This window comes from Balearica regulorum, chromosome 1 (genome assembly GCF_011004875.1).
Source record: "Balearica regulorum gibbericeps isolate bBalReg1 chromosome 1, bBalReg1.pri, whole genome shotgun sequence".
Taxonomy (NCBI): domain Eukaryota; kingdom Metazoa; phylum Chordata; class Aves; order Gruiformes; family Gruidae; genus Balearica; species Balearica regulorum.
The window spans coordinates 28,091,411-28,102,722 of NC_046184.1; positions in this window are offsets into that span (position 1 = coordinate 28,091,411).

Genomic DNA, 11,312 nt, shown 5'->3' on the forward strand with positions numbered 1-11,312 from the left:
AGACTTAACCTTAGGTCATGTTATTCTCCTCGAGGGAGCTGGAGTCAGCTCGTAACTGCACTCCTCACTTGAAGCATAAAGTCTAGGAGTGAAAGGATGGTCGTAACTCAAAGTCTCAAAGAAGGTACAACCCAGAAAGGTATAAATTAAAAAGATAAGTCAGCAATGTTTCTCAGAGAGCAAATATCAGACACCATACATAGCTGTCTTGCAGCTTCAGCTTTCCTTTGGTGTTTTTCAGAACTGGTACGTATTTACTTTCCAGCAGCTCTGTGCGTGGACGTGTGGACATCTGCTCTGGCGTGGCTGAGTTCAGAGGCAGGATGAAGTGAGGTCCCACCAGCAGCATGCACAGAAGGCTCCAACTCTTCGCCTTCATTACCTTCCCCCAGGGGCACGCACACCTTACCTCTCAACGAGCAGATTTGATCCAGGGCGCGGAGAGGCTGGGTGGCTGTGCTGCAAGGCAAGGCTTCCCGAGAAAGAAAGCAGCCTTTGTGAGGCTAGCTTCTCCTTAGGGCAGTGGCTCTTGTTCCAAGGCTGACTCCCAGCACTGCAGGATAGAAACGGATTGGTTAACGCAAGGCTTCACATAAACTGAAGAAACTATCGTCATACTTCACAGAGTGGAAAGATACTGTAAAAGTCTGTTTGGAGGCAAGATGACACCATAAATTTCAGAAAGAACCTTACAGGGCAGAAATACAGAAAGAAACACAGAAAATAAATAAAACACTGCGGGCAAAAGTGAAAGCCAAACCAAACTGTAATAACGGCAGAAATATTTTCAATCTTACAACTGTAATTAACTATTTGAAGAGACACAATGTTTTTGATAAAAGCAGTGAGGGCTTATATGATTAGACAACCATTAAAGTAGTTTGTTGCAGAGTTTGATAACAATTTTTTTCCTGATAAAGAACTGAGCTTTAAAGAATATTTTGGAGAACCCTGGAAATCATTCTGGAAGGGTGTTAGGAAGAGATTTCATCATCTTGCTTCATGAAAGTCAGCTTCATGGTTTTTGTTATGTTTTGCAATGCTTCATTTTAGAAAGGAAAGTTTGTAAAGTTGAATAAGCAGAATCTTTTTAAAAAATGAGTTTTGAAAAATGATTTAGCAATTTTTTTGACTTACTTACTTACCTTTTTGTATAGCAATAACTGTTTTCTGGAGGAAAAATATACTATCTCCCAAATAAACTTATCTCCCAAATCAAACTTCCTTGATTTCCTAAAAAGAGTATTGTTTTCTGCAAGGATGATGCAAATATTATAAAGATGGATACCTTGAGCTGCTGATTTTTTAATTAACCTGAATATTAGTTCATTTTTTTCTTACTTGAAATAAACATTACAGTTTAAGAACAGGAGTGATTACTATCATCTCAAGTCTGATCTTGCCATTTTGATGTTCTGTTTTAGAAAGAAGTTCCAGGCGATAATTATGCATTTATAACTGACACCTTCCATGATACAGTCTAACTTGTGCTCCAGAAAACACAGGAAAACACACGCAGCATAAAATTATGCAGTATGAGTTGTAACTGGTCTATAACCTACAGTGCCAAGGGACAGAACTACCTGCAGGTCTTCTCTTTCAAGGCATCTGCATGAAGGGGCACCATTATACTCACCACTGAATCCAATCTTTTCTTTATCAGAGGAAAGACATCCCAGTTTAAAAATAACATTTTTTTTCCCGGAGTTCCTCTGAAACAGCATCAAGACACCTGTACACAGGCATTCCGCAGAAAGATTCATAGAGGGTGTTGCAAGACACGGCTTGGGACTAGAGGGATTGTCATCAGCACATTTACATGCCAGTGTCTCTTTATTTGAAATTACCTTTATGCTTACTATAAATACATAAATATATATATATTTATACACACTTTTTTTTTTCCTGATGAAGGGAGTGGTATTCAGTAGATGGCTGCTTAAGTAATCCAGCTTTGCTTCAATGTGAAGACTAGAGAACCTCTTATGTTATATTATGTTATATTATGTTATAATCTAACCCTGCCATTATTATTTGCTGGCTTTCTGTGTAGCTAAAGTTCTGATTACGTTTCAGCTGTAAAGATGCAATTAAGTTCATGGATAAGACTTTGTCTGCTACTGGCTATCCTGTCTTGCTTTTCACAGGAGCATTGCTCTTGTTACTTTAAGAAATAAAAGAGATGAACACATTACTTCAGGCAGTCATAGCATAAGAAGTTTAGAGATTTGAGTTATTTATAGTCTTGAAACAGGGAGAGGTTGTTTAAAATTTTACTCCCTGAAGCAATGTCACTGTAAGTCTGAATTCTTCTTTCTTTCTGAAGAACATAATTACATTCTCCCTAACGCTGTTGCACCAATGAACTGCGATGCTCTGACAGAGGAACTACTTCTCAGAGCAAAAGGATGGCCCCTCTGGAGCTGCTCAAGGGAGATGTGAGAAGGTACAAGGTGTGACAGTGTTTCTGCGGTCTGAACATGTTCACTTGAAATTGGGATAAGACTCTTGAAATGGTTTCAGAAGACAGAAGTTGATGGATGGTTATACCCAGGACTGAATATCTTCTTCATGTTTTACACAACACAACTTAATGATCGGTGTTCTTCTCGGCAATAAGGAACTGCCCTTCTGGTAATAAGCTTCATTATGAACTGTAAAATTGCCAGGAGCCTTAAGTATTTTGACCTGTTATAGTCCGTGCCTCCTTAGCCCTGTTGTTGTCAGTTCTCAGCATAACTAAGCTAAAATGAGCTTGGAAACATCTCAGGACTGGAAACACTCAAAATGAGTATAGTGGAGATGTATCCTGTGATTATAGCATCCCTGTGACATTCAGAATTCAAATCTTCTCCTTTCTCAGGATGTTTTTTTTAACTGGATCACATGCATATCTGAGGAATTTTAGGAGGACAGTGCAGTTTGGTTTTGGACTGTGACGGTAAAAATTTCTGTGTCATACCCATCACAACATGATCATCTGTTCTTGCTCTGCTTTGGATAATTCTCAAGAAAAAGGGTAAGACAATAATATATTTTATCATCAGAAGGAGACAGATTGTAGAGAATCTTCCAGAGACTCCTGGCACAGGAGCTGGCAGAGCTCTAGCCAGGACTGTGCGGCCACTTTCCAGATTGTCCCATCACTGACTGCCAGGCTTCTTGCCTGCTCCTCTGAACTTCTGCAATGCACTCAAGGCTGAGTTACAAGCCACGCACGTTCACTGCTTCCCTACTTTCTGGGAGTAGGGAATGGAGGGTGGAGACGGTGGGGCCATTGCACCTGCTCTTCAGAAGTGTCCAGCACACCTTGTTCGGGGTGTTGCACACCACCAGTGCATCTCTGTGCATAAGGAAGGCAGAAGTGAGTTGACTACCTTCTTTGAGATTATTTGACTTTTCTACTATAATCTCTACCTACAATACACATGAATGGCAGTATTATTTATTTTTTTGTAGGATGTGTATTGTATCCAAGAGGTATTAGCTTCATCTCAAACAGAAATAAAACCGCAAATTGTACTGCGAGAGAACTTGCTATTTATGTGCTAAAACCACCACAAATGTGCTAAAAAGAAACCAAATGGAAGAGTGCAGATATTCAACACTATGTAGGAAAACTATAGAGTACTTGGAGTTTACATTCTGAAGCTGGGAGTCGGCTTGAACATGCATAAGACAATACCATAACATATTCCTGTTGATTCCAATCAAGACAATTTCTTCTGCCTATCCATAGTCTATTTTAAAACGTATGTTTCTTTTTTCTCTGCTACCAGCTTTATTCAAATGTAAATCTATTTACTTTAGCAGAGTTCTGATATTTATCTCATTTCCTCAGTGTATTTTCCAGCCTTATGCGTGACTTTTCTCTTCTGAAAAACCCAAGGAAGAAAAACCCACCAAGATTTATTGTATGCAAACTGAAGCTCAGCATCTGCAAATTGTTGGAGGCTGAGGAGGTGTTACTGGGCGCTCACCCTGTTTCAACACCCTTTCATAGGCTTCTGAGGTCAGCTTGTTGTCAGAGAGAGTACTGGGCTGAGTGGACCTATCCGTCTGACGTTGTACAGCCTTTATTATATTCTTCTGATTGCTACTTCAACTGTAAAATTATTTGAATCCTCTCTTAGGGAGGCTAATCTAATTAAGCTGTTTTTAGAGTTTGAAAATACTAACATGAATAACAGCATAATTACTAATTATGGGGTTTTTCCCTAGTAAAAGACCGATGACCAAAATAGCAAAGACCCCACCAAACTCCCTTCCTCCTTACTCTGCAATGATATATGGCTAAACACAAGAAAGAGAAATGGTCAGTCTTCTTACATGTGACAAGAGAGTTCCTACTGGATTTATCACAGCAATACTCCTTTGATGAGCCAGAAATCATGGAGGCATCCTAGGGAAGAAATTTTGTTTCTAGAGAGAATGGTTAAGGTCACTGGGAAAAGAAAGAGGAAAGCTGGTATTCATACTGCTGCTACTAGAGCCTCGGATTAACATTTGAGGCTTTAATTTGAGCAGTGTCAAATACCATAGTGCTTAGAAGGAGAAGTACAAATATTTGAACTTAGAATTAAGGCTTTTATTCTTTCACCAAAGCATATGTGCTTGTACATTTTTAAATATAGAATCACATGTGAGATAAACGCAGCAGCCTAGGATGCTAAAAGATAGGAAGTTACCACGTCCAGGGTACTACCCTGTGGGCTGGAAGCCTGGAAACCTTGGCTAAGTTAGAAGCTGCGGTTCCCCCATCTCATTACTCATGACCAGTCTGGAGAGCTTTCTGTTTTTTTTTTTTTTTTGGCAGCTTCACAGTCTGGGGTCTCACCTGAGAGGAGGGGGATCCCTCTGCCTGGTGGTATGGGATTCCAGATCTCTGATTTCCAAGGTGTCTCTGGCTATTCTCTCTCTTTTGCTTTTGCTCCTGTTCCTCATTGCATAGGTCTTTAGCATTGCAAGAGCAGCAATTAGAGCTTTCACATAGGCTGTAGGAGGGCACCCTCTGCCTCTTCTGAATATTTTATGCATACAATCAGAAACATCCTCAGCTGGGAAGAACTGGGAGCACCTTTATTTAGATGACCTAGCAGTCCAGTTGATAGAGTTGGAAAGTCAGAGGTGGCCACTGCTGGGAAGGATACTGGTGAAATTGGACCATTGATCTGGCTGCATATAGCTTTCTTGCAGTTTTATTTCAGTGGACAGGAAACCACCTCTGCCATCCCAAGTAAGTGTAAATACTTAATCACAACATTAATTGGGACACCAGCATCTTAATCACAGCATGGTTTCTATGGGATTAAATCCATTCCTAGTTGTCGAGTCAGTTCTCAAAGGATGGGCAAAGACCACAATACTGTGGTGCTAGGTATGGAGCAGTGCTACCAGGATTTAAATGAAAGATGTGTGCTCAAACAGTTCAGTGTTGCCAAAATGTAGGTGGTTCTGGTATACTCATCTGCAGAAATGTAGAAAGGCAGGAGTTTTTTGTGTGTGTATCATCTCTGACGTTAAATGGAGGTTTGAAGTCCGTGACTTTGGGACTTCAGGAGTCAGTTAGGAAACTCAGTCTCTGCTGTGAACATTGGAGGCAAAGAGCTTTCCCACACAGCAGAAGTCAGATTAAGCACCCAGTTCCGTGAACTGTGTGCATGCCCGTTTCACATAATGCAAAGTGTCCTCGCAATTGTACCTGTTCAGTTGTGGGCACCAAATGATAAAGAATAGCTGTCTGACAGCCTGCTTGGCCTTTAGCTGTTTTTGTAAGCCCAGAAGGCAAATTTGGCCAGCACACTGGGAGAGCAGCAACACCCAAGTAAACAGCCTGATTCAGAGTTTCTTTCCTTTGGCTAAACGAAATGTGCATAGGAGGGACTCAGCAACCCCCAGTTTGGAAAGTACAGGATTCACAAACAGCAGAAATACACTGTGCTGGTGAGGAAGGCTTTTTTTTTCCGCTTTTTTTTTTTCTTCTTTTTTTCATCCAAGATAACGATCTTTCCTAAAGCATGATGTTTGTTCACCCTTTCTGGGCTGGCAGTGCCGGCACTCCTGGTTTCCAAAGCTGTTCCAAGGAACAGCTCTCTCATCGCCCGGATGGCTGTGGCCTCTCCCAAACCCCACGGATAATCCAGGGTACGCAGCACAACAAGGTCTCCCGGGGAACACAGTGTAACATCCTGCAAACTGCCCCCGTCGCCACCGGCCGGGGCTGAGGTTACTTCTGCAGAGCAATAGGCTGAGCCGTATTTCACTGTCAGCGCGGTGACAAATGGTGGCCCGCTGAGACTCTGAGATGTATGTAACTTGGCTGGCAATCAATGGCAAGGGTCACGAGTTGTCGTCTTACATCTTAAAGCTCAATGAGAGGGTTTTGTGCCGTATTAGTCTCTGTGTATTAAGTTTCAGCAAGGAGGGGGCAGGGGAGGAGGAAAGAGATTTTTATCTGGAGTTAGGTGATGTTAAATGTTCTGAATAATTAGATAAGATTGTGTGTGTCAAACTCCGTAAAGAACAGATCATGTTTTCTGATAAAGTGTCTCTGATTCCCTCTTCCTCCCTAACCTCCTGTACATACATGCATGCATGCACACGCACACACACATTTTAGGTGCCTGCAGGGCTCATTAAATAAGCCAGGCTGATATCTCTAGAAAATGTCATTCTTTCTCAATGGGGCAATGAATCCATGCTCTGCACATTTTTGGAAGTCTGAAAAAGTAGCCAAAGTAGGTGAAAATTCACTTTCCATGGCTGATCCTTTTATTCTCAGCATGGAGCTTTTAAAGCCTGACTAAGCACCCTTTGCCTGGGCAGTGTCCCAGAGTTTACACCACAACGACTGCCGCTTCAGCTCAGTTTACTTTCAAAACTCCTATTGAATTTCCAAAGAGGTGAGCAAAGCTTACCAGGAAGAGGCGTATAAGGATACCCACAATGTACTCCTGGGCCCATTTGAAAGGAGCCTTGATCAAATCTGAGCCATGCTGGAAAAACCTGATGTGAGGATGTGATTATGCAGGAGTGTCCCCATGGGCTGCAGCTCCTTCTGAGACTGGAGGAGAAGCCAAAAGGAGTACTGGCCTTACCCTTTCTGCCTTGAGCAATCTGCCCTCACCCCAGGAGGGTGAGGCTCCTCCTAAAGGAAAGAAGATATCTTTCTGAGCAAGGAGGCATTTTGAACATTTCTTTTATTCATATCCTCTCACTTCCCTGGCTGCTGTCACATCAGTGTTATTAAACTGGGATCTATGGTACTTTATCAGGCAGAATGCCTGATAGCTCTGGCAAGCAAACATGTGACTGAGGTAGAAACACCAGGGAAATCACAAGAAAATCATTAAGATGAAGAATGTTTTAAAGACAGTGCCACCACTCCAGAGGTCTACCAGCCTGGGAGGACCACAGGTTAGCTTTCTTAGTTCATTACAACCTAGTAAATCTGGTGTCAGTAGAAGCTAGCAAATGTATCTAGGGATGGGCTTGCTGTCACTCTTTCCAGACAGATACCTTCTACAGATGAATGTTTGTCTTCTGCAGCCCACTCACTGCAGAGGGAAGCAGAGGGAGCATCAGTCCCCATCTGTAGATTGCAGAGGAGCTGTCACGTGGAGTGATAACCTGAGCATCCTTCTTCCACAACGTGGGCAATAGGTCCGAGCAGGGACGCTGTATACCCCTTTCCTGCAGATGTGTTGGCTGATGTTTCCTACGTGTGGTGGGGTTACAGAGTCTCTCATGTGGTCTCACTGCAGTTTACTCCTGACATATCTACTCAGCAGTAGTTTTCCTTGCTCTGGGGCCTGATTACTATGGAGAAAGGTGGGATGTGGGACTTTGGCTCGGCTGCATGCTGTGGTGGGGCTGTGGCAGGGCTGTGGTGGGGCTGTGGCAGGAGCCCCAGGCGGTGGGTGAACGAGTGCTGCCCAAGGTCGGTGATCCCTCATGGCCTATCTGGGGCACCCCCAGGGCAGCTGGCTGGAGTATGGTTGGTTGTGGTACATTATGAGAGCTGAGACCACCATACTCTACCAGAAACTGGTGAAAAGGGGAAAAAGTGAAAGCAGCCATGAAAATTCCTTTCCACATTTGTTCTTCCAGTGCAAATACTTTATGAGTACAAATAGATGAATGTTTGGCATGACACTGTTATTCACTTCTTCGAGCTCATACTTGTCTGTGAATCACCAAACTATGAGATGGAGAGCCGCCTATGCTGGACAGATCCTGTGCCCAATGGATGTGAACAGGTATGCGAGGCCCCAGGTCAGGGCAGGACTCTGCAGGGTGCCTGGAAAAGATGGTGAGACCTTGGGTAAGCCAAGGCTCACTTACGGCTCTCGTCCGTAAGCAATTCTTTTAAGAGATGCTGGACAGGAATAATGCCAACCCCTGCTCTTTCCTGACAGGAATTTTACACTTTGCATTGATGTGCCCTTGAGGAATTAAATACCATTTAAAAATATCTATACGTACGTATCTAGGGGAGCAGAGGGAGGACATGGAGGTGAGTGTGCACTCTCCCTTCCCCCAGCCACCGCGCAAAGAGACGATACGAACGAACGAAGACACTGCTCACAGCCTTACCCAAGAATAGTTTAAAATAAAGAGAAAGATAATACTTTTGAAACCAGGGCCATAATTACTATTTGTTTCAACAGCAATTTGCCTTATTATGGTGCACAGCATTTGTTACCTAGGCAACAGGTTTCTGTAGAGGCCCAGTTCAAATTAAAGTAAATCAGGCAAGATCTAAAGTCAATATCAATATTATATTTTAAAACCAAAAGACTAGAGAGTCAGCAATTTCACCTAAGTATTGTACTTTTTATTGTCATAGGCAGATACAAGCAGCACAGTTTGCATCCAAGTAATACTTTTCTCTACTGTGCCTGGCTGATCTTCGTATACATTTGCAAATAAAGTGAATTTTACAGACTTCCTTTCCTGAGGAAATAATTGTAGGCATGGATGAGTAACGTGCAATACATTGCTTCAGCCATGTGTAGAGGAAGCACTACTGATGTGTCTAAGCTGCTATTTTAGTTTCAAGCCCTTGCTCAAGCCCAGCCTCCTTGTTTATGAGCAGGTATGTACTTTCTTATGGGCTCAGAGGGATATTTAGCGTACACTTGGGGAGGAAAGCTTGGGTCCGGTCACTGCCTCGGTACCTGTGCCCTCTTGGGTGACCTGAACAGATGAGCACGGGGGAGGGTGGGGTCCCTGGACCAGTCTATGGCCAGAGCTCATTCATGGGTTGCCCTAAGCACGGGTGCTTCGAGTGAGACTAATAGGCAAGGATATGTATAGAAAGCATCCATCCATGGGTGGAGAGCATGACATGAGGCTCAATGTCCTCATGCTTCTCTGCAAGCCTGTCTTCATCTCACAGCATAAGCAGAGGCCAAACACTAGTTTCTGAATTCAAAACCAGTGTGCAGTTTGATGTTTTTCTCATCTATCAGCTAATAATGAAATTAAAGGACTGAACATTTACAAGTGGGATTTAGGGAATAGTGTGCAGTTATACTTTCAAGTGTAGGTTTTGTGTAAGATAGGGTTGTATTTTAAGACTTTTTCTTATCTGAAGAAACACTGGAAACGTATATCAGTGAAGATATACAATTTTTAGGAAAGGAGTCTGACTCCAACAGATATTTTAATGTCCAAGGTAGAGTGAATAGAGCTAAGCGCTATGAACTATAAATATATTAATCTCTTTATAAATTCTGCTTAAAAAAATGTTAGTCAGCAAACACTAGGCAGCTTGGGAATGAACCATTGATCATTTTAACCTTTTGCACCTTTTCTCATTTGATTTTTGCTTGTTTCTTTTTTTTGTAAGTACAGAACTTCTGTAAAAAAATCTGTCTTGAAAGTTTGAATGGGCCTAGAAAAAGTAATAGGAAGTTCGTAGTGAATGGCAATGTAGGAAGGCTCAAATATTCCCCTCTTTTAGACAGCTCTGCAACTATAATCCTTTAATGGGGGATTTTCCCTGCAGATTTTTTACCTATTATATATATATTTGACCAGCTATTATAGGCTTTCCTCTTCAGATTGGGCTTCTACTCTTGGCAAGCCACCGTCTTTGTTATCTAACCCTTCCTTAATGTACCTCAGTCAGCCTTTCAGGGCTGCAGAAACATTAGGACTGTTGTGGCATTTATGGACAGACTCGGCGGCTGCTTCGTGGGTGCCTGTCCGCCCCGGTCGCCCGGGGGCAGCTCTCGGGCAGGGTGCCAGCCCGCGGGGCTGGAGACTGCTCTTGAGACAGTCACCTACCTTCTGGTGATGCTCTTCAGGGCTGTGCCTTTTGTCCTGCCTCTCATGTACTCTCTGAGAGTGCTGAAAAGTCAGTGAGAGAAAAGGTCCTGACTGTTAGAGCCATTGGGCAGCAAGTATTTTGCTGGGAAAACTTCATTAAGATGCTGCAATATGATCCTAAGGTAGTGCCCACTTTCTGAGAGCCTTTGCAAGTTCACGTCTGCCAATAAATCCCGCAGTGGTAAACAATCCCAGCTGCCTGCTGTTGAGGGAACAAGAACTTTTTAGTAATCTTAAAGTACTTTGAGTTGCTGTGCCGCACTTAGTTGGGTTTTCAAACATGCACTTGTGGAAACTGCTTCAGTTTGTGCTGAAAATGTCGGATGCTTTTCTTGTCTGTTGATTCAGTATTTCTAATAATACCAGCAATCAAATGTAGGAAAGACTGTTCCATCTTAATAGAGATGGAGAAAGAGGTACACATGTTGAATCATTTGCTTGTTGGCAAAAGAAAGGAGTTTTACTCAGCTTTGGCAAAAATAGGCATTTATTAGTGGCTAAGTTTCCCCTGAATCCTGCCTGATTACCTCCTTCACGGGGTCCTAGGGAAGTGCAGCACTTTGGAGGTAACAAGTTTTGGATGAGGTGTTATCACTGGCATCCATGACTGTTAATGATTAGCAAAGGTCCCCTGGTTCTTTTTTTCCGAGAATATCCTGGCCATGCCCCAATTTCATAACATGCAAATTCCCCACTTCAGGTTTAATAAGCCATTGAACTGTGTATGCCACTGGACTGTTGTTTTTGGAGCTGCTCAGAAATTATTTTTCTTAATGAAAATTATGCTTTGTGATGAAAAATGAAGCTCATGTTTTCAACTGAAAATGGTTTTGTTTTGATACCTCAAGCATCTCATGGGAGCAGTAGTCTGCATGCTTCATACTCCAAAACCTTCAGCTGTGTGGGCTTCTTAAACAAACTGCTCCTCCCTTGACCTGCTGTATGAGTTCCTGGCTGTAGGACTTGTTATATGATAT